General features: G+C 43.6%; 1 protein-coding gene across 3 annotated transcripts in view; it reads left to right on the top strand.

Annotated features, from left to right (window-relative positions):
- The first annotated feature begins 4,457 nt into the window (after positions 1–4,457).
- Positions 4,458–22,802, top strand: part of NDRG3 (NDRG family member 3) — a 58,312-nt gene continuing 39,967 nt past the window's right edge. The window contains exon 1 of one of the 3 annotated variants that reach the window (XM_035893376.1): positions 4,458–4,509. The gene's annotated coding sequence lies outside the window, so the exon portion shown is untranslated. Of the gene's footprint in view, positions 4,510–15,737; positions 15,864–20,354; positions 20,432–22,802 lie in introns of those variants that run through there. The other 2 variants (XM_035893371.1, XM_009638015.2) reach the window with 2 other exon arrangements.

Below are 22,802 nucleotides of genomic sequence, written 5' to 3' on the forward strand. Positions count from 1 at the left end.
GTCCGGCGCCGAGGGAGGACCCTGCTCCTCTGCCGCTATGAGACGCCGGAGGAAAAAGTACCGCTCACTGAGGGAGCTGGGTTTGGGAAATAATCCCTCGTCATGCCGGGCTTCGTTGGGGGAAAAAGAGAGAAACGCCTGGAACCTGCCCCTGGATTTATTGCGGAGCTGATCTCTTTCGTGTAAATAACGGACTGGAGCGCGCCGGGCTTTCTGCTTGCTCTCATCGCTAGCTTCTATTTCTGGCATCCAGACCTCAAAATTCTCAGTTGTATCGTTTGCTTTGGACGATGAAAACAGGGTGGTTTTGTTTAATCTGGTACAGACTTGTCAGTGCGTGAATGGGAAAGGAATAGCTTGTACAGGTTTTTTTTTGTTGGCTTGCACCATTCATTGCTTTAGGTTAACGGCCGTTTCTTTTTTTGTATTTAATGTAAGTCATGGGGAGTAATTCAAAACATTGAAGCCAGATGCTTCTGCTGTCTTAAAAGTCATCGTTATAAAGTCCAGTGCAGAAAATGCGGTGTTGCAAAACAAATGATGCTGTGTAGCGCTGCCTGCAGCTCCCCAGGAGGTGTTGGGAGGGCCGTCATCTGCCTCGGTGGCCGTGCCTTGGGGTGTTGTGTTGCTGATTGAGAGCCTGGTGTCTGATCCGGTTTTTGATTCCTCTCAAGTCTGAGGAGTTTGGAACCGGTGCGTGATCAAGTTGTGATACAGTGTGGTCACATGCGTCTTTGCTCTGGAGAATAGGAAGGGTCTGGTAAGTGTCAGGGGGTGGCATCTGGGAAGCCCAGAAGAGTTTTTGTGCCTGAACACAGAGGTGATGAGAAGATGGGGGTTGCAAGCGGAGAGGAATCCACTTCTGCTTCCTGTGTCAGGCATGCTTGTGAGTCTTCCGTGTTCAGAATAGGAAGACTTGGTGGCTCATTACTTTAGCTTCCGCCTTTCCTTTTCTATGGAAACAAGAGGACAACAGTCTTCCAAATCCTAGAGCCTCTCAACCTGTGTTTAGCCCTCATGTATCGGTCTATGGTGGAAAGTCAAAAGGTAATGTAAAGTCTTAAGAGCTGAGTTTCAAATCAGCTCGGAGCTTTTCTGGCACAATAATTTACTTGGGGAGCAGAGCTTACCAAATGTGTGTGTCTTACTGAACTGGGGGTCAACTCCAGAAGCAGCGAGGCAGTCACTAGGATTCATGTGTGTTATTGGCCATTGAACTGGGAATGTGGAGCAGGCTCAGGACTAGCAAGGACTGTTCCAATTTCATTTGTTTGGGATTTTGAAACTTAGCTTGTGTGTGGCACACAAGGCACTGAAACTGGCTGTTGTGAGGACAGAAACTTAGTGTAGGCTCTACTTAGCTTGCGTTGAGATGATATTAAATTGTAATTGAAGTGAAAGACTTGTGTAATTTGCATTTTCCTAATCTCGGATCACCTTCAGAAATCCTCCAGTGCTGCTGTTTGCAGCTCAGATTTCACATTGGTTGTACACGATGGGGTCTTTAATGCTTTTAATTGGAAAGCGTAAGCATAGCGGTGCATTTAGATTTCAGATGCTTTATTACATACAACATATTTTTTTTGTCCCTTAAAGATCTAGTAGGAAATTTTCTTAAAAAATGTTTCTGGGACAGTTTTCTTAAACACTCCTCTGTTGCATGCTCAAGGTAAACATTATAGCAAAGTAGTAGTATATAGGTTTGGCTTTTTCAGTAAGGAGCTCAAAAAATAAGGGTCATAATATAGTCTAAGCATGAAAATAAAAAATAAATAGGAGAAAGCAAATGAGCTTTACATTTGTTTGGGGGTTTGGTTTTTGTGTGTAACACAATAGGGGGTTTAATTTTTCGTTATTTCATTGTCATTCTCACAAATACTAGCTCAGCTGGCTCGCCACCGCTGTCGCTTCCTGGAGAACGGTAAAGCCAAACCCACAGCGAGTTCTGTTTCTGTAGGCAGCGCTGACCCCATAACCCTCCATTACCAGGGTTTATCTTGTGCTCCTCATCTGTCAGCTGTGTCTTGGACATGAGTAAGGATGGCTCTGCTGCTTATGACCCTTAAGCCTCACGTTGGACAACTGTGCAGTGCTGGTTAAGCCTATTTGTGTCCATAATTATTACAGCCTGGTTTAAGCCACGATAGTTGAAGGAGGGATGTTTTGCTACTGTTTCTCTGTGTAATCCTGAAGAAAAATGTTCCTGATAGGTGTGTGGATGCATCTCAGTGGTCTCATTTTCACATGAATGTGGTTTGGGAGGTATGATAAAATTCTGTATTGCTTTTCCCTGGGAATTCTCAGTATTCTGGCCAGTCAGGTCAGTTACTAAGCAAAGCAGTTGCAATTTGGTCCTGACTGGAATGACTGGGTGACTCTGCCCTCTACTGTGCACATTGCAGTTGGTGAGAGATGTTAATAATCTCACTTGGTCTTCAGTTCTGTTCTCGTAAATTCTGAACTGTAAATGAGACTTGCTGGATTTTTAGTATACATTCTTACTGATCATCCACCCTTTTCTACCTGGTCGTATCCTCTTGGCTTCTGTGACTGATGTAGCACCATTTAATGTAGTAATTGAATTGACGCTGTGGGAAGCATGGGAAGGAATAGCTTTGTTTTCATGTGGCTATCGTCCTTGCCAGACCTGGATGCATTTCTGTATTTACAACGGTTTTAGTTTGCTGAAGGGGTGCTCCTTACTTCACATAGTATAAATACAGTAGAGGTTATAAATGTGATGTTTAATATTACAGTAATCTTTACTGTTCAGTCCTGTATAAACCAGACTCTCTTCATAATTACCAGATGGATTAAAAATATTAAACTACCCCCCTCATCCTCCCCAAAGAGCTGGAATTGTGGCTTTTCTCTGTGTTTTCGAACAGAGGGCACAGGCAATCTGCTGCTTCCTCTTCATCTGTATTTTGGTGGTGAAGCTGCGTGTTACATCTTAAACTGATTGAATGACCGGCTGGCATGCAAAAGGACTGGTCCTGTTCTTGCCCTGTCTTGTATCACCTCCATCATTACTGGGTGTTTTCCTCACCCGGTTCAGTTTGCTAAATAAGCAGGGCACTAATCCAGCCCCTCTGTGTCCCCATCTCCCCAGGAGACCGACTTTTGCCAGGTAAGCAAGTTGAATGAGTTCAAAGAAAGGCTGAGGAGTACCAGAGATGTAATTGATTCTTGCAGTGTAGGAACAGCCACAGAATCAGGCAGAACCATCTAGTCTGCTGTTCTTTCCTGACAGTGACCAAAAATAGAAGAGCATAAGGTGAAGGCAAATTATATAAACCTTTGTCTGACAGCCCTATTGTCTCTTGTCAGCTGTAGGATGTCAAGAAGTAGATGTTGTTTGCATTTATTTTGTTAATGGTTAATGTATTTTTCTTCTGGGAACTGGCCCGTGTCTCCAGTCCATTTAAATGTGTAGCACTGATGCATCCCAGGGGAGACCTTCTGGAGCACAAAATGACGTTGTAGGTGCTAACTACCTCTGCTTGTTTTCTTTGGAACTTGACAGCTCCCAGCTTCACTTCATATCTCTTAGCTTTTGTATTGTTTGGAAACACCGAATGACTGATCTCTGTTTGCCTTCTCCATGCAACTGATGATTTTATAGGCTTCTGTCAATATGTCGCTGCGGTAATCTCTGTTTCCAGGCAGAAGAGCCCTAGCCTAATTGATTATTCCTCATTATTCATCTTTACAAACCTTGTTTCCTTTTAAAAAATATTTTCCTCTTCCATTATGTCCCCTTGAAAGGAAGGAACAGGCACTGCATTGAGGATTTAAGCTGCAGACATTCTCTATCTTTATATGGTGGTTTAATCACTAATAATTTCCTAACGTTAGGTTTATTTTTTTATATGTCGAATGGCTGTGGGCTGATGCTTTTACCTGTCTGTCATGACTCCAGCAAGACTTTCTGAATGTTAATGATCAGTTTGGAGCACATCACTCTCTATGTGAAAATAGAGAGTTTTTCTTTGGATTGCTACCTTATTTGCACTGAATTTCATCTGTTATTTTATTTCCTGGTTATTCAATCTCAGAGGGTTTTTCTGCAGGTCTTCAGTCAGTCCTTCTCTTTACTGTCAGAGTAGCTCTCCTTAGGAGACTTCTACTCCACTCCTTGGCCCCTTTTCCAGGTTGTCTATGAATACAGTGTAAGGTAGAGCACTGCAGAAGGCTCCTGGCAGGCTCCCTCCCTGTGCAAACTGACCATCGATGCCCACCCTCTGTCATCCGTGTTCAGCTAGTTATTACTCCAGGTGAAGGCTTTCCCATTTGCCCTTTAGCTGCAAGAAGCTCTGCGGCTATCTGAACGTTGTCTTGTATTGCAGTTCTGTCACTGCTGTAAACGTGCACCCATGAACGCCCCTGCTCACGGAGAGGTTCTGCCTGTCCTCGCAGCCCTGCCTGATGCTCCCCTCCAGCACTTCTGCTGCCCTGCAGTGAATCCAGCCTGGGAGCAGGTCTGGCTGGAAACAAACCCAACAAATTGTGAGTTAATACTGATTTAGTGTTGCTGTACCGATAGTGTACAAACGTGTGGATTTAATTAGAATCAATTCAGTTGGATAAGTGCTTATTTCTATGCTTGCTGCTGCTGCCGATTGAAAGTGTGACCGTACAGGCTCAACTGTAGTCTAGAGTGAAGGCAGCATAAGTGTCTGTGCACAGACTCACACTTTTTATTCCAAATTGGCATGAATTTGATGCTGTAGTTAGGTTAGTATCCTTTGGTTTATGAGTTGTACCTAGGTGCTAATTTGATTGATTCTGTGACTGCTTCTTGGACGTTTTCACTGTGCTGAGGCATAAAAGCAATCCGACCATGGGTTGATATCTGGAATTTCTTAAACAAAGACAGTGAGCAAGGAGGGACTTTCAGTGCATTTCTGTAAATTAGTAGGGATCTAGTATTACTTTTTATCCTGGATACAGACTTCATTCTAATTTATCAGGAACAATTGCATCATAAATATTTCAAAAACCATGTAACTGGAAATTCACAAATTCTGCTGCTGATGCCCTTGTGGTGTTTTGTAAATGCTAGAATTATTTGGGATTTGTGTATATTTAAGTTGCCTAAATACAAATGATACGGGTCTTTAATGACATTTTGTTCACTAAATAGGGTTTTCAAGGTGTGTTCTTGAAAATTCATATCCAGGATCACTGCTGTCATACATAATAACAGTTTTCTGCTGAGGGTTTTTTCTGTGTTGTCTTTGTGTGCAGAACTGAAGTCAGATGCTTCTGTTTTTAACAGTTTCTTTTGGCTGTAGTAGACTTGAAATGTATTGCTTAGCCAATAAGGTCTGTTTTTTCAGCTTGTGTAGGTGTTTCTACCTTTGCATAGGCAAAAAAAAAAAAACGTGATTTGTGTAAATATATGGTTATATGACTTGGACTGTATTTCTTTCCAGAAAAGGAGGACTTGTATATGGCTTTGTGCTTTATTTTCCAGATGGCAGAAGATGGGGGCTGAGGGAGTGGTTTAAGTCTGCTTTTCTGTGCCACCAGTTCAGGTGCTGCCGTGGTTTGTCTCTGCCGTGGCTGGAGAATTAATGTTGGGAGTGTTGAGCATGCACATGCCCATCAGTTGATGAACAGGCGGTTTTAGCGCTTGGATGGTGCTCTACCTTTGCTATTGTGCTCATGTAGTTCATTCTGTCATGGTTTTCATCAAAGCAGTGGCCCTTCCTTGTTACAAATTCAACTTCTTTATCCCTTCAGCTTGGATGAAAAGGTTACCAAATATGTTTCTTACGGCCCTCAGGAAAGCCATGGAAGTTTTTTTTTTTTCTCATTTTACAGTGCAACTGAGTTTTATCCATGGGCTGACAGAGAGAATGGCACAGGGTTTGAAAATCTGCATGTGGATTAGCTCAGCTGCAGAAAAAAATTAAGCTTTCCTGACATTTTAAAGAAAAATAGTTAATTGGAAATATTCATTATTTAAAAAAAAAAGTCAGTGAGAGAGGTTGTTTGCCCTAAATGTTTTTGGTTACTTCTAGCAGTAAGTAGATAGAACACCCAGGAGGTATTCTATCCAGTTTGTGTGTGGCTAATGAATCAAATAATTTGCCAGATTGTCTGGCAGTGAGTGGCCTTTCAGTTCTCTCCCCACACCGGTGAGTGTGGTTGTGCTTCTGTGAGATTTTGGTGCGTGCGGAGTCTGGAATACTTTGGAGTTGGGAGCTGAACTGTGGGACCGCCAGGTCTGCTGGCTTCTGGTTTGCAGCAAGAACGTTGCTTTAAAAGACAGTAAATTATCCTTCAGCGTTTTACACCATGTAATACCTATATAAAGCAAACGCTGTAGCTGCTGTTATGGTGTTGGAAGAAACAAAAGGAAGGAGGGGTGGTTTAGAAGATTGTCCATCAAGACGTCTCCTTGGTGAGACCTTGCACCCGCCTGTGTCACTCTGTGAATGCTAGGTTGTAACGTCGTCTCCCTGGCTACAACTGCCGCATTTGTCACTTAGCAGTATTTGGTACCATGCTCATTCGTACTGCTGTGTCATACAGTTGAATGATGGTGGCTTGAGGAGTCAGCGCAGAGTAAGCTAGGGCTGTCAGCTGTAATTTTTCAGTTACTGACCCTTTGTCATGAAGATTCCAATGCAAATGTGTAAATTGCAGAAAGGGCTGGAATTCTCCAGCAGAGTGAGTACAAAAGCACAGATGAGATTGTAGCTTTGTCTGTACAAAAGAGTCAAGTTCAGATCATCTATGCCTCCAAGAAAAAGTTGAAGCAATTTGGGGTTTTGGAGAGCTAAGTGCCTTTTTTTTTTTTTTCTCCAGTAGCATATCAAAAAAAAAAAAAGCGAGGCCTGCATCCCCAGGGAGGAGAGGAGATACTGTCTGTGTGCTGTAGTGACTCAGCTGTACCCCAGCCTGGGAACTTTGCGGTACCTGGGATCTGGCCATAAGAGAGTGAAGGTTTAAAAAATTCTGTGCCCACACTGAGCAAAACCACTGCACCAGCTGGGTGGCACCGAGGTGTTCATTACCTCTTGGATGCTTGGTTTGTGCTTTTGTAACTGTTTTTAAATGGTCTTGGAGCTCACAGCTGTTCTGCTCCTGGACTTGGCCATGGGGCTGACCATGTGAAGCAGGAGCTGGTGCAAGTTGACTGGGATTCCAGGGGATCACAAAGTTTTTCTAAACTTCTATTCGAATGCCACAAACCACATGCAGTCAGTCGAGCTTCAGGAAACACCCAGTGCTTGTGTGAGCTCTCTTGCTCACAAAAGGTGTCTCTCTGATCTCTTCAGCAGCATTCCAAGCCTTAGAAAATACAAACCGTTGCCATGTCTCCTGGTTTCTACACCCAAAAGGGTTATTTATGTGCAGTTGCCGAGTGTGATGCTTGCAGTTGGAGAACGCTCCTTAAAAAGGAGCTACTGGGGCTTAAAGCCAGGTTGATTTTGTTGTCCTTTAACTCAGGTTATTCATTGTATTTGAATATACACTTGTCTGGGTGTACTGCACGTGGTAAGAGGATATGTGTCCAGGCTGCTTTGTGTGAGTAATTGCTGACTGACTTTTCTGTGAACATGCTCTACCAGAGGGAGCTGTCTCAGATGTGCGATTCTTGCCCGGAGGAGTTACTTGCCTTAGGAGTGATGGACTTTACTGCCGCACTCCCAGTCACTCAGCCAGTCTGTGTTCCAGGTTTCCACCCCAAACCTGCAAGGAAGTCTGAGGCCTTTGCTGACATGATTTTCTTGGGGAGTATCCTGGCTCTTCTGAACTTCTGTGGTGGCATGCTAGAGAGCATAGGTGGTGGAAGGGTGGGGATAAGATACACCATTCCCCCCCCAAGAAAAATTCTTCCTTTCTGAAATAACTATACTTTGGGTGGTGAATGGAAGATTTTTAAAAAAACAAACAAACAAAACCCCCCAAAACAACAAACCCCCCCCCCCAAACCCAACCAACCAACCAAAACCGCAGCAAACCAACAGATGACCTGACTGCGTATGCAACCTTTCTGGCCCCTCTCTGGCCTGAGACAGCCATACCAAGGTGGTATGATGTGATGGAGACTTCTTGCACCCTTCTTACCAAATGCTTTTTGCTGTTTTGGCTGTTTGTTTCCTGTTCGTGCATGTTGAACACGCATGGGTACATTTTGTGTGATGGTGTATTCCCATGCTAGCTTCATGAATTCTTTGCAAATGCGTAGGAATGTTGGCAATGGTTCCCAAATTTTGGGAAGCCCAACAGTTGCTGTTCCAGAGGATTATTAACTACATAATAGGTCCTGTGTGGATGTATTTCAGCAGTCCTTTGTAATTGGGGAAGCAACAGCTTCAGTGCCAGGGCTGTCTGGTCATGTGCGTACGACAGAAGCTTCACTTGTATAATGAGACCATCGAGCCCTTCTGATAGTGATTCAGCTTACACTGTGAGAAACGGCTTTTATTGTTATGCCTGGTAGTAATTGCCTAAATGAAGTGTTTTCAAGGGTAATTCTAGGCCACTACAATTATATGTATGCTGCCACTCTCACCAGTATCAAAAAACAATTTGCAGAGCTCACCAGTTGGGTGCTCAGGAGGGGGGTCCTGTGCCTGTTCCACATGAATGCATTCCATTTTTGGCAGTGGTTTTAGGTGTTAGAAAACGGTATTTTATCACTGATCACAGTTTTTCTTGGCAGTGCGGTGACCCCTAAAGACTTCTTAGAAGTCTGTCATCCTGTTTTTTTTTTATTAACTGTGGTATCCCAAAGGGAGCAGAATTCCTGGGGGACGCTTAAACCTTAATGGTGAAGAACGGATGGGTGTCTGTAACGCTTTGAGGCGGAGCAGAAGATGCCTTTGGAAAGGTGAGCCGTGTGGCTGTGTTGCTTGCGGCCTAGCTGCCAGCAGCATCCTCAGCTCCACTGCCAGGCAGTGCTCTTCTGCCACGCTCCCAGCAGAAATGGCGTGCGCAGTGATGCTACGGCACAGGGGCTGAGCTGCTCTTCTCTATCCTGAGAAGCTGGTTTGATCTGGAAAAAAGACTTCATCTTTCTTCCCCTAGTTTAAAAAATATTTTATTGAGGTTGCAAAACAAGCACAAGACAGCCTTCAAACGCCAGCTTTTGAAATGGTGCTGCGCAGGATTTCTCAGATGGATGAAGCAGGCATCTGACTTTTTTTTTTTTTTTTTAAGGGGCCTTAGAATTTTTTATTTTGTCAGTAGTAGAAGTGTAGTGGAGGTTTTTCCTTTGGCCTCTCACAAGATAACTGCTTTTTTTCCCCTCTTGACTTTAATTGTTTTATTCTTCTCTACTAAAGACAGCAGTTTCTTAACAATGAGAGTGATAAAGTAGTTAGCCAGGGAAGCTTGTGCTCTCTTTAAAAATAAATAAGCAAATAAATAGAGAAATAGTCTTGTTCATTGTATGGCATAGTAACCTTTGAAGGAATTCATAGTAGGCTAGGAATAGGAATTTAAGACTTTACGTAAAGGCAGGAGAAACTGTCAGCAGTTCATTTTCATAAAATAAGAACTGTTTAGGCAGAAATCTGATTTAGCCATTCATGGCGGTCTCCAGAATATAAATTTCTGTACTTTCTCTGATTGGTAGGTAGGAGTTGTTGGGGGAAAAGACAGAAGTGTCTTGAAACACATGCACCAGAAAACTTAATTTGTGACCTAAGTATTAATTGCCTGAACTGAGAAGTGCTGTAACGTGCGTCTTGCTGTAGTTTGGTTTCTTTGATGTGATGTACTAATGTTCTCTCAGATCTCTAGCCTTCAAATGTCGTTCTGGGCTGTGGATTGATTGTAAGCATGGTGCTTGTGCTGCTATTTTTATCCTGTTTCCACATTAAAATGAACTGCCTATGCATCATCCCATCACCTTGCTGGCCTAAAAATTATTTAAGCGAATAGAGTTTTAGTATTGTCAAAGCTTTCGCTAAGGAAAGGCTCACAGTTTAAAAGCTGATCTTGAAACACTTCCTGTAGTGAAGTCTGAAGTATTTTTGTCCTGCCCTAAGTCACTTGACTCAAATTTTCTTCTGCATTTAAGAGAACCCCGGGACTTCCCAGGAGCAGTGACTCCAAATTGCTTTTTGTAGTCTGGGGCCTTGGCTTTCAAGACTGCCACCTTTCTGTAAATCAAGGGACTTGTTCTGCACTCTTGGCCTCTGCATCCCTGCAGTGTGGCTCAAGCACCCGTGTGGATAAAAGGTCCTGGGAAAGCCATGGCGTAGGGAGCAGAGATGCTGTGCTCCCAGGGGCTGGTCGGGAGCTCCGGTGCCTCCAAGCTCCGGAGTGTGGTTGCAGCAGGAAGGGGATCTCTTTCTCTTATCTGGCCAAACAGACAAGGACTGCAGTGATTCCTTTGTAGCTTTTGGAAAGTTCCATCCTTTTTTGCTGGCATACCTGTATGCTCATCATTTTTAAGGGACATGCGGTCACATCTCGAAAATGACAGCTGCTGCCTCTTCCTCTGAGCACCTGCATTAACACAGTTTAGCGATTGCCGTCACCACTGGCCTAGTAAGGAGCTTGGTTGAGCGATGCTGTGCTTTCTCTTTCATACAGTGGCTAGATGAAGAGCAATGAATTTTGTTACTGGTGGTTGGGTTAATAAAAGGTCGAAAACAGCTTTTGATCTGTCTGTAGGGCAGCGGTGGTGAGGGGAGAGTCTCTGTTTTACTCCAGACTGGCTGCAGGGGAGGTGGCCTTGGAGCTCTTACCCCTTTCCCTGTTTCTCTCCTGATTACAGCTTCAATTGAAAGAAAACCAAAGCATTTAAACTCTACCTGAGGTGAATAATTAACAGGAGGAGTGTATCAAGTGGCAGTGTATTGAGCTGCAATGGAAAGTATTGGTCCCTTCATTAAACAGAAAGTTACTCAGTGCTGACTCAAAAGATCCCAAGAGAAATGGCACTGCCCAGTCTCAGCCTATGTGGTTTGGTGAAGGGATTCTATAGAGAGATTCATTATCCTGTGCTAGGCAGGAGGTTCAGGCAGATGAACGAAACCCATCTCTTCTGGCTCTAGTGTGCTGAGTAATATTGACATAAGTGTTACCTGAAGGGTCCAAGAAAACCAAGAGTACAGCCTAAAAATAGATTAGGATGAACTATGGAAACTAAATCAGATCAACATATTGTTTTGAAAAGAAACAAATGCCTGAACCTGTAATGATTCCCACTGTGTCCTTCTTTTGATTGAAGCTCTTGAACAAGTAGAGGAGTATAGGGCTTCTCCACTGCTGTGGTTGATGGACACTTTTTCTTTGTGGCTACCAGGCACTAACCTAGTGTAGCTCATACGCAAATGGAGAAAATGTACATAAAAGGCCTAAATTAAAAAAAAATAAATAAATTAAAAATTGAGGTCAACTTGAGCTCAAGGGGGAAGAATATGAGCAGCTTAGATTTAAAATGATGTAATAAAAAATTGTTTTTAACAAAATTCCTGATTTGGGAGTGGGGGAAGCAGGGCATCATGTGGAAGGTTGCCTGCACGTTTGTGAAGGTATGTGGCAGCATTAAGGCAAATTTACAGAGAGAAACTCTTGATGCATCTCCCAGAGGAAGTGTGAAAAACAGTCCCGTAGAGCAGTAAAATCCTAGACAATCTACACTGGAGCTAATTATCACCATAATTATTCTGACAAATTCTTCAAGTATAAGTGAACTAGAAACGAGAGGAAGGTGACAAGAGAGAGCAAAGGCATGGAATGAGAAGAAAGAAGAGGAGACATTAAACAGTTTAGGACTTTGCACCTTGGAAAGGAGCCACTTGGAGGGCAAAAGGAAGTAATAAAGCTTTATGAAAGCACGACTAGCCCAGAAGGTGAGTAAAGAATAACTGGCATATCTGACAGCGTGTTGGGACACCCAATAAAAATCTACACTGGGCAGAAGGAAGTTTATCTCGGTGTTTGGAAAGGCAAATTAAAGATTAGATGCTTGTGGAAAAATAATAGTGATCAAACTAGGAAACATACTGCTCTGTAATCCCATAGTGCGCCTGTGTTGTGAACGCTGCATGAGGACTGGTCTCCTTGCTTCTGAAGACCCAGTGAAACTGTCAGAGATTCTGGGAAGGTTGACAAGAATGATCAAAGGTGTGAAATAAGTTCCTTGTAAAGAATGATGAGTAGATCAAAACTCTTCAGGCTCAGAAAGGCATCTTTGAAGAGGATATGGTGGAAGCATATGAAGTCTTAGCCGCATGGAGCGTATATGAACCCGTTATTCACTGTCTCTTCCAATGAAAGGACTAAGACTACCAAATGAAAGTAGCGGGTGGCAGGCTCAAAACGAAGTGAGGTATTTATAAAGTGGGAGCAGGACCTACTCCTTTCTCTTTGGTGTTGAGGTTTTAATCTGTTGGAATGATTCCCTGTATTTAGGCTGATTTATTCTGCAGGTAACACTTCATCAGAATGCTGTTTGCAAGGCTTTGCAGGCTTAGCTCTAGAGCTCTGTTCTTAAGAGAAATCCTTCGGATGTTGGAGTAGGGATCTGAAGCCTGGCAGGCTGAAACAGCCCCTCTGATCGTTTTGCATTGGGCAAAATCAGTGCAACTTCTCAGCAAAGTGTTTTGGTGAAAATACCAAGTAAAGTGAAATACAGTTTGCATAGATCTCAACATATAGCCTGGCCTTGTGGCTGGTATTTTGGGGTTGTTATGGGAGTATTAAAACTTGTGTGACAGCAAGAGCTAATGTATCCTCTTGGTCTGACTGTGAGTTGGGGTGGTGGCATCTTCTTCCAGTGGTGGTAGGTAGTTCCGGCTTCAGCTACTACAGAAACACTACAACAACAAAATACCAGCCAGTGGCAGTAGTGTTATTTTGGGATTACTCCATAGGATTTGGAAAAGGACATACTGAAGGAGAAGGTTTTGGATTCATAGAAACTGGACATGGTTCCAATGTACGAGTGCTATTTATTCGTGGTTTATTACCTGTGGTTTGTTGTGTTCACATATTCATTGACAGAATTAATTTCTTGACGTTTTAGGCTGATTCAGAGCACCTCACACAACATTTCTTTACTTAATTGTAAAGAGAGAGATCACTTAAACTCAAAGACTGCTCAGGTGAATTGTGCTTTGAGTTGTATTTCAGTTCGACGTCTGCTTCTGACCTGGAGAAGGGCTTCTGGTCACAAAAACTTGTCATTATTTCCAGCTAGTCAGATAAAAGATACTACCTCAATCTGCAAGTCTTTGAGATATCTGGAAGTTGAAGGAGTAGAGAGAAGCTGTGGGGTCTGTTGGTGCTGTCTGGATACCCCCTCCATCGTAACCGCTGTAACATGTGCTGCACTGCAGTGTGAGCACGTGGCCTTGGGGACCATGCTCCCCGGGAGAGGCTGGCATTTGCCTGGGGACACCTTGCTTCTGAGCAGGCTGCGGCTGTGCCTGAGACTAAATCGGGCTCTTGAGATGGTGAGGGAGTGCTCTGTGGTAAGGTGGATTATTATAATTTTACTTTTCCAGGATTATGTATGATCCAGAGTAACTGGATTACTGGGGCTTAATGGATAACTAATTGTGTTACGCTCTGCGGGTGCTCTTAGACCTCTCCACCAGTAAGCTCAAACTCATTAGGTTAAATTGCTGTGCAGGAGGCTCAAAAGCGAATCTAGACTTTGGTTTCATGATGGTGGCTTAAGCTAATATGACACTTTTTACAGTTGGGTTTGGCACCTGCTAGTACCACAGTTCGCCTGACTAATACTGTCTTAATTGCATCATACAGTATGACTGCCTTTCTTCAGAACATTTAAATTAAAACTCTTTGCGGGGGTTTCTTCAGAATTCGTGGCTGTAACGTTGCAATACTGGTCATGGGGTAGGTAAATACATCTGCCATTTTCCAGAAGGATAAGGCAATGAAGCTTGGAGAGGGTGGGAGAAAAAAGTAATATTGGAGTGAAGAAATCAATCCAGAACTAATTAGGGCTCTCATTTCTGAGATGATTGCATCAGCAGTGTCTTGAACCCTTAAGCAAAATTTAGTTTAATATGGGAGAAGCGTGCATGTAATGTTACAGGAAGGAGATGCTAAAACCAGGTAAAATATTTGATAGTCTCTTTCCAGGTGAGTGCTGGCCATCAACAGGCTTTTGTAGGGTCCAGGCGGGTGTCCTAATGCTTGCCCTTTCCTAAGGGCCTTGCACTGGGAAGGTCCTTCTCTGGACAACACGCTCTGACTTCTGGAAAGTTGTGGCTGCTCAGAGCTGTTGAAATTGGCTGTTGGAAAGAGTTAGTCTTTGATTTAACCTCCAGAGTGTCTTACTTTGTATTAAATACTATTTTTTGGCTTTGTCATGTTGGGATGAAAGCATATTCTGTGTATAACAGGTAAAGATGTTCATAACTTTCGTGACTGTCAGGGAGGGAGAGAGGTACCAAACTAGATTTCATGGGTAAGGCTGCCTTACCAGTTTTTCTGCAGCACAAAGCCTGAGAATAAAGAGCCTCTGTGTTCGGAAAGGACAGCAGTGTTTCAGTGCGCTGGGGAAGATGCTTCTGCAGGACCTGAGAGAGATTGACGCTCATCTGAAGTATGTGTGGATGTACGACCAGAAGGGAAGTATCGCTAGGTGCTGTTCTGCTGTTCCCTAGGCATTTGCTCTGGAACTGTATCAGACCGGATCTTGCACCACACAGATCCTGCGCAGTTCTTTGTGTATTCTTATTCTGGACAGTATTGGATGTTTTCCAGGAGCAGGGATCAATTTAATATTAAAGCTGTTATTTTGACATATTAACATCTGCCCTGAAAAATCTACACCTTTAATGTGAAATATCTGACTTGGTTCCTTATTCATTATTAAACAGTTTTAGAAAGGGAATTTTTAAATAGTGCTGGTGTATGGCTGTAACAGTCACTACTTTGGGATTTTCATTTTTTTTTTTATTCTGACCTGTGATATTTTCAGGTTAAAAATATCATTGTTTATACATCTGCCTTCCACTTGCAGCAATGGAAATTCCCGCTGGATAAAAGGAAAACATTTTTGCAATAAGAGTGGTGTGTAATGCTGAAATCTGCATGCTTAGGGATGTAGAGCAACTGGATCCAGCTTTGAAATTACTCCTGCTTGGAGTAGGAGGTTGTACTAGATGACCTCCAGAGATCCCTTCCAGCCTAACTTGTTCTGCGATTGCATTCAGTCCCCATAAATGGAAACTTTGGGATGTCTCTGTCATGCCACCTTCACCTGCAGAAGAGGCTGTGAACAGACTTCTGAGAAACTTCCTCTTAGCACTTCTTACTCGAGGAATTTGTTTTAGACATTAGTGTAGTCAGCTTCATCCTTCACTGGCGCTGTGGGATGGTACATCCTCCGCATCCTGTGCTGGTTTCTAGGGAATGAAATCAGGACTTAATCTGCTGTAACCAAGTCTTTCTAAACAGGGGGGTTAAACATGAAACCCATGTGATGATTTGGCTTCATTCAGAAACTAAATAATTTGTATTGAGATCTTCAGCTACTTTTGAAGGAAGTAAAGTCTTTGTGTTTTAGCATCTTCAGGGCTTTATTTACAATAACTATATCCTAGTTGGAGTAGCTGTGGATTTCCACTCTAAGATATGTGATGGGAAGCTCTCTTAAGTTTGTGAATGTGTTTGCTGTATCCCAAGTATATGAAACTGAATTTCCCTTACTAGGTATCACCTTAACTTACACTATTGTTTCTTAATGGAAACTAAACTCTGGTTTACAGAGTTACTCTTGGTCTACACCATGGACTTTGGTTTGGAGAAGTTTGAGAGAGGAAAAGAAGAACAGACTACTTTTACCTGACACACATTGCAGCAAGAACTATGCAGATTCAACGAACCTTTGTAAAAACTGTTCTTTTCTAGTATGAGTTGTTTACCCAGTCTAGTACATGGCTTTGGCTTCTAACTTTGACCACGCAGATTTTAATGTGAATTGGTGTGGGGATGAATGAGAAAAGGGAGGGGAAGAAGGGTGGAGGGAAAGGGAAGGCCAAGTTCTTTCCTGCCTAAAATGCCAATGGGGCTGGGATTTCGAGGGGCAAGGTCTCACCAGGGCAGGAAGTGCCTTCAAGAGGATGTGTCGTCAGACTTTGGCAGATCTCAAGCACTGATGTCCAGGGTTTTTGAAGGAAGATCTAAATTCACAAGCATGCAGAGCCAAGAAGAGCTGTGGGAATCTGTGGAGAGCAAACTGGGTTTGGGTGTATATGGTACTTGGTAATTAGGCCTTACTGACAAAATTTGGGAAGGCATGTTTGGTACAAAGTACCATCCTCCTTTGGCCTCCAGCTACTTTCAGAAAGGCATTCCTAATTCGACAGAAAACATCACTTTCCTTCCAAAGATGTTTTAGGTATCTAGCTCATATGTAGTTTTATAATTGACTTTGAACAGAAGTCATTCTTATGTATAGTGATGTTAAATCAGTTACTGATGGCCAGGAATTGGACCCTAGAGACTTCCATGAGGCTCTGCTGGGATTGTTAAACACCGCTTCATGGGCCTGTTGAGGGTGGCAAATTACTCAAGCAGCCATGAGTGGCTCAACAGAGCTCAGGCCTATCATCAGAAGATGCTCCTCTCTTTATTCTGGGTAAAATGCCACTCGGTCATAACAGCCTGCGGAACAGCAGCAGTTGGCTCCCCTCTGTCCCCTCCGGCACTTGTCTGGGGCCCGGGCTGCTCAGAGCCGTGTCAAGCAGGGGCATTCGAGAGAGACTCTGAGCCCATTCTGCTGCTGAAACCTCAGAAGCAACTGATGTCCTTCCTGAAATAGTTAAAGTATTTTGCAGGAAAATAATTTTTCTTTCTTTGTTCTTACTTGTCTGATAGTCTGACCAACACCAAGGAAGCACACACAAACACATTGTTTCTAGGCAGCTGCCACCCGGATTCAAGCATCCCATTTATCATCAAACTTGAAGAATTTAGCCAAAGGCCTGCATATCCGATGATATCCCAGGCCTGGTGTAGTATGATTCTGTTTCTGGACAGAGGATTTAAATAACTGGTGTCATTGATGGACAGGTTTTACTGGCAAGGGAGGGAGGGCAGGGATCTGTTTTGGGGCTCTTGGCCTCCTTTTGATACAGCTGATGGCAAAATACATCTCTCACACCTCTGCATTTCATCACAAGGTGACTTAATCTGGTGATGGGGAGGGACCCGGCTGTCTAAAACCTGCCATCTTATTGTATGTGGTTGGGGGGTTACAGGGCAGTGGCTCCCTGCTCAGGTGATGCTGTTTCAGAATTGAAGAGTAACTGGCCAAATCCAGGCCCAGTCAAAAACAGTTTGGTGCTGGTGATTAGGTAATTCTGTATTTTCTCATGGGCTGAGCACCCTGGGCTGTGCCGAGTTGCTTCTCTGCTGCTTGCTTGTTTCAGCATGTAGAGAAATACCTGGTAAGGACTTCATGTGAAGCGTGAATGCCGTCAGATAAGGACAGGCATAAGAGGGGCACTGCCTGGCCTGCCCAGCAGTGCATCTGGCCATCCAGTTCTCCAACTGTGGCAGTGGGGCAAAGTGTTTAGGGAGAGGCTGTGAGCTGGGCAGCTTTCTGCTGCTTTCCCCCATTGCTCTCCCAGGATCCACAAAGGTTGGGCTGTGGATATGGAGGATAGATCCTTCCCCCACCCTCATGTCTAGCGGCTGTTTATAGACCTGTTCTCCTGAATGTATCAAACCATTTTTTTTAATCTCCTGAAATTATCTACTTCCAAAACCTTGAATATTTAAGCTCGATTAATAGTTCTCCTGAATGGTGGGTTGTATCCCCCTCTCCTTTCCTCTCTCTCTCGTCATCACGCTGTCTCCATTGCTCCTGTGATTGCAGGGTGACCCCCTTCAACTTGCTAAAACAGCAGAAAGCAAACCTGGCCTGAGGAAAAATGTCTGCCACACCCAAGTTTTACAAATAAAAATGTGGTTTTCAATTAAACTCTTCAATGAGTTTTAACTTTCAAACATTTTCCCAAGTACCGAACCGCCTAATGTTTCTGTGGATGCTCTAACTTCTGTGCTCTGTCTGCCCCACGGAACGTGCTGGTGTGGGATTTCCCTGGCAGCTTTGGAAGTGATGGCTGTTGCCTGCTATTTGCTGGGTGTCTGCGATGGCTCTGCCGCTCCGCAGTGCCCTTGTACACCATGGCAGTTGGGTGATCTCGTCTGCTCTGTAGCTGGCTTCCTGGCTGTGGCGTGTTTGAGTAACGAAGCAAGTAAACAAGTAACACAAACTATCCATTTGAGCATCCTTTGCCAAGGGACCATTCAAATTATTTCCTTCTTTTAGTCCTCTTAGCTTCCCATTTGCATTTGGTTTGCCATGCTTTATGGGGTTTCCTGTTTTGCTCATCTGAACAAAGTTCCTGCTTTTAAATTCCAGCTGTTCCCCAATGGCCTCCTTAAACTTCCGGCTGGGTCATGCAGGGTTTGTGTAGAAGGCGGCTCTGTCCTCACGCTTGCATAGTGGCACACAGATTACCTGGGCTTCCCATACAGCATTTTCAACAGTCTCCAGGGTCCTTGTAGGATTCCTTTTCTGTTGCTTTTGCTATTTTTTTAATTTTGTTTTGACAAGTTGCCTCTTTTTTTTTTACGTAGTTTCTTTTCTTGAAATTGAGTGCCTGTGAGCCAGATTTGCTGGCTTTCTGTCACACTACAGCATTTAGCCTAATTGTATTGTGTTTTCTATTGAAAAGCAGATCTTCCACTGGTGTCCTTGAAAGGATCATTCCAGGGTAACCTATCCTACAGGGCAATGCTTCCTAAAAGAGCAACCGTAACGGACCCTGGTTCTGTTTGCTGCTGAGGAACAGGCTAGTTGGAGCCCTTGTGGGCTCCGTGTCGCTCAATGGAAGGGCCAAGATCTGACACAAGTATGCCCCCACGCCCCCCACACCCCCCGTGAACTTTGCAGAGTTAACGTCTCATACCTGGGCAGATGAACCTTGCAGGGAGCCGATGGCCTGGGGCATGCTGAACAGTCTCAATTTACTGCTGAAGCAGCCGGCATTTTCTATCCTATGTCTCTGTTGCATTCTTGCAGGTGTTTACAGACTGCTCCCGTTACGCATAAGGGAGGATGCTCCCAATGGCTGGAAGAAGTGGTCAATTGCATCCCATACCTGTTTCCACCCTCTCTGAAATAAGATGTTATTATCTGTTTTATTAAAGGGCTTCTATCCATTTCAGAAACTTAAAACATGAATGCCCATGCTGATGTGTACTAGGTGCTCATTTATAGACCTGGTTACTTCTATCTGGGGAGAACCATGAAGAATGTAGTGAATTAACTGCTTGCTTTGTATCTTTGCCTACTCTGTATATTGTACATGATCCTCAGCTTAAGACTGCAGGGTTTGGAGCTGACTCCAGAGCTCTTTACGTGTCTGGTCCTCATTACAGGAGCTGGGCCTGATGTTCATGTGATTGTCTGATAGGCTCCTTCAGTTCACTAAAACAGCAGAAATCCAGCCTGGCAAAAAGTCAGCATTAAATCTGCTCACATTGCAGTCAGGTGTGCCAGACATTGCTTAAGGCAGGGTTTGGGTCATGGCTGCAAGGGGATGGAACAGCAGGGCAGAGAGCTGGAGGGTCTGATGTTCCATTTCAGAGGCTGTGAGGTGAAACTTTAGTTCTTCTGTATCCCGAAATAATACCCTGCAACAAGGCAACTCAGATTAGCAAACTGCGTTCTGTTTTATATTCTGTATACACTTTATCTAAATTGATTAGATTTAGCATATCTTCAAGCTAAGTGTAGGCCCCTGCCTATCTGGCAGTGTCATGAGCACGTACTTTATCCTCCCTGTGATTCAACTGAAGAGCTAACACTGCCAAAAAACCCCACTTCTTGCAATCAAATCTCTGAGCAAGGTCTTTGTACTTGACAGATTTAGAAAAAAGGTGGTATGCAAGGAGCTGAAGGAGCCTCAGTCCTAGCCCTGGAAAAAACACTTGAGGAGGCAGTAGGCAGATCTGACTTGCCACGTTACTGCCTGATCATCAACCGAGGGAAGGAGAGGAAGGAATTCTGGCTGGTGTAGGGAGGGAGGACAGGAGCGTCCCTTTTGGCAGCGACTCGCAATGATATTAAATTAATAATGAAATTACATCCTGAATTGATTCTGAGTTGCCCTGTATCTGTTACTGGGTTTAACTGTGTTAGTTTGAGTTGCCTCTCCTGCGCTGGCCATCTGCCTGAGGAGGGGCATAAAATTCAGCCTGACCCACACAAAGATGTTTTCTGCTTGGAAGTTAATTCACAGGCTGGCGATGATGGAAGCAACAGCAGTACAGCAGTTGTGCTGGTTTTGAAGCAATGACACTGATACTCGAGAAGAGATTGTCCTTCAGATGATGCAGGATGGGCAGGAAGCCAAACTGAAAGAGCTTGTTTTGGAAAGCTCCAATGAGCAGTGCTACATGGGTAAGAGAAAGATGCATTTAATTAATGAGGCAGAAGGGGGAAAAAGCATATAATAAAAAATTAATTTTAGCAGTTTTTTTTTTCACACAATGTCTATGCATTCTTAAAATTCATGTGGATCTTGTGAATGCCTCTTTTGCAAGCAGTCTGCCGTTAGAGCAGATTAAAATAGCGAAACTGCACCCTGAGAGTTAAATCTGTCTTCTGTGTTCATCTGTATTCTTATATTCAATAGACATAATTATTGAATACTGAACTAAATTGAAAACTATCTATTTGCTGTGATAAAACTTAAAAGGTCTCTCCCACGTCTGGTGGATAACTTGGAATTGGAGATGTTGAAATGTTTGATCAGCTTTTGGCTGCAAGTACAATGTTTTCTGATGGCCAGAATCCATTTATTCACATTTGAATGGAGTGGGAAAATTTGGGTTTGCCCTGTGAAGATGTTAGGAGTGATTTAGCTGTATATGCACATACAGCATGATGGAAGGGTGTTAGTTACCTGCATGAGCTGATAGCAGAGCCATTGTGATGTCGTATCTGCTGAGGAGGTGGAGAATGTGTTTGTTCTTGCTGAGCTTTGCAGGGCCTGTGATGATTTCTACACTTTAAGCTAGGTTGCACCATACTACACTGCACGTGCCAAGAGATGTGGCCAAAACTGCACGGTGCAGTTCCTGCACTGCTGAATATATGTTATTACATCAGCTTTTGGTTGTGCAATTCGTATATATGAGTGAACGCAAAAAATTTAAAAACTCACATAGTTTTAATTTTAAAGTGAAAGTGACTCCACCAACTTTTCTTACGCATTTGATGTTTTTCTTCCATCCCAGTAGCACTTCAAACAAATGAGCTAAAAAAGACCAATCACGGTTGCATTACAAAATGTGAAAACTGAGGTCTGACAAAATGTTTGTTTAGCCATCCCGTAACGTAAATGGGGGCTTCTCCCACAGAGCAAGACGGCTCCGCTGGGTGTGAAGGCTGTATTTATCAGTGCAATTCAATGTTTGGTAGACAGTGAAAATGCAACTTTTTCAATAAGATAAGATGCAAAATCGGCATAAAATTTCAGTAAATTGAAATGTGCTGCTTGATGATAAAAATAATTGTTAAAAATCTCATTTAAACATATTTCCAATCCATCTTGCTCTGGAAAGCTTTATTTTGCTGAATGGGATATATATTCACATTTGATTAATTTTTTTCACCTAAAGCGTAAAAATGCACAGTCAGTTAGTAGGAAGCATAGTTGAAACAAAGCAAAAACAGCTTCAAAATAAAACTGCAAAGGGACCCAAAGGATCTGGTGGAAAGCAGCCAGATTTAATCGTAAGCTGCTTAAGAGTAAGCCGCTGCCGAAGAGACTGGTTTCCCCGCTTGCCTTGTGTTGGGTCGGAGGATGCGTGCATGCAGAGCAGCTGAGTTCAGCTACACCTATGGTCTTCGTGTGGGTGAGAGCTTGAAGGTGGTGTCACGGGACGGACAGAGGAGGTGGCATGGGGAGAACTTGCGGCAAATGCCGTGATGGTAGACAGTGCTGATGAAGAAGCTATGAACATTTTGGCTGGGGCAAATGTACAACTGAAGCCTTTGCGAGCCCGCACCCATACCTGGGTGGGACCTCCTGAACTGGGGGGGCTGTGGGAGCTGGAGGCTCAGTAGAGGGTATGATCTTTGAACAGATCCATCTGAGCATGTCCTTCACTGTAAAGCTGGTAAAAATGGCTCTGTGGTTTAGTTTGAGCTGTGTGAGCTGCTGAGGCTGGATGATGCAGGTGCCGCTTTAGAGCGGTGCCACTGGGCAAGAAAGGGACATGCATAAATCATGTGAATAACACAGCTGAGAATACTGGCCACTGCTTATTTCATTTGCAGCGTGGAGACCAGCTTATTGAGGGAAGTGCTGCAAAGCTACTTGAAAGAGATACCATGACCAGAAAGAAAAGGCTCTTTCGGAGACAGTCATTTGCGTCATTTTCATAGGAGAGATTTCTGATTCCAGTTCATATCCTGGATATCCCCACTCTGAAACTTCCTGGACTGCACTGTACAGGGGAACTCAGCATGGTCAGTGTTTTCATGGGCACTGGTCCAGGTAACCCAAAAGAATTTGAAGACTTTGACATTTTTCTTGCATTCTTGCTTCATCAGCCCTATAGTTGACGCCTGTTCATTCAAATGCTGACTGAGGATGGTGTCCTGCAGCTGAGCTCAGTTACGCGCAGGGCAGTGTGGTGTTTCTTGTAATTGGCATTGAACTCTTTCTCCAAAAATTAATGGAATGATGGGCACAGACCTTTTCCTTACAAAGCCGTTATTAAATGTAGGTCTCGTTTAAACTCCTTAGAAAGTATATTCAGCA

The sequence above is a fragment of the Egretta garzetta genome, unplaced genomic scaffold (genome assembly GCF_000687185.1).
Source record: "Egretta garzetta isolate BGI_Z169 unplaced genomic scaffold, ASM68718v1 scaffold440, whole genome shotgun sequence".
Classification (NCBI taxonomy): Eukaryota; Metazoa; Chordata; class Aves; order Pelecaniformes; family Ardeidae; genus Egretta; species Egretta garzetta.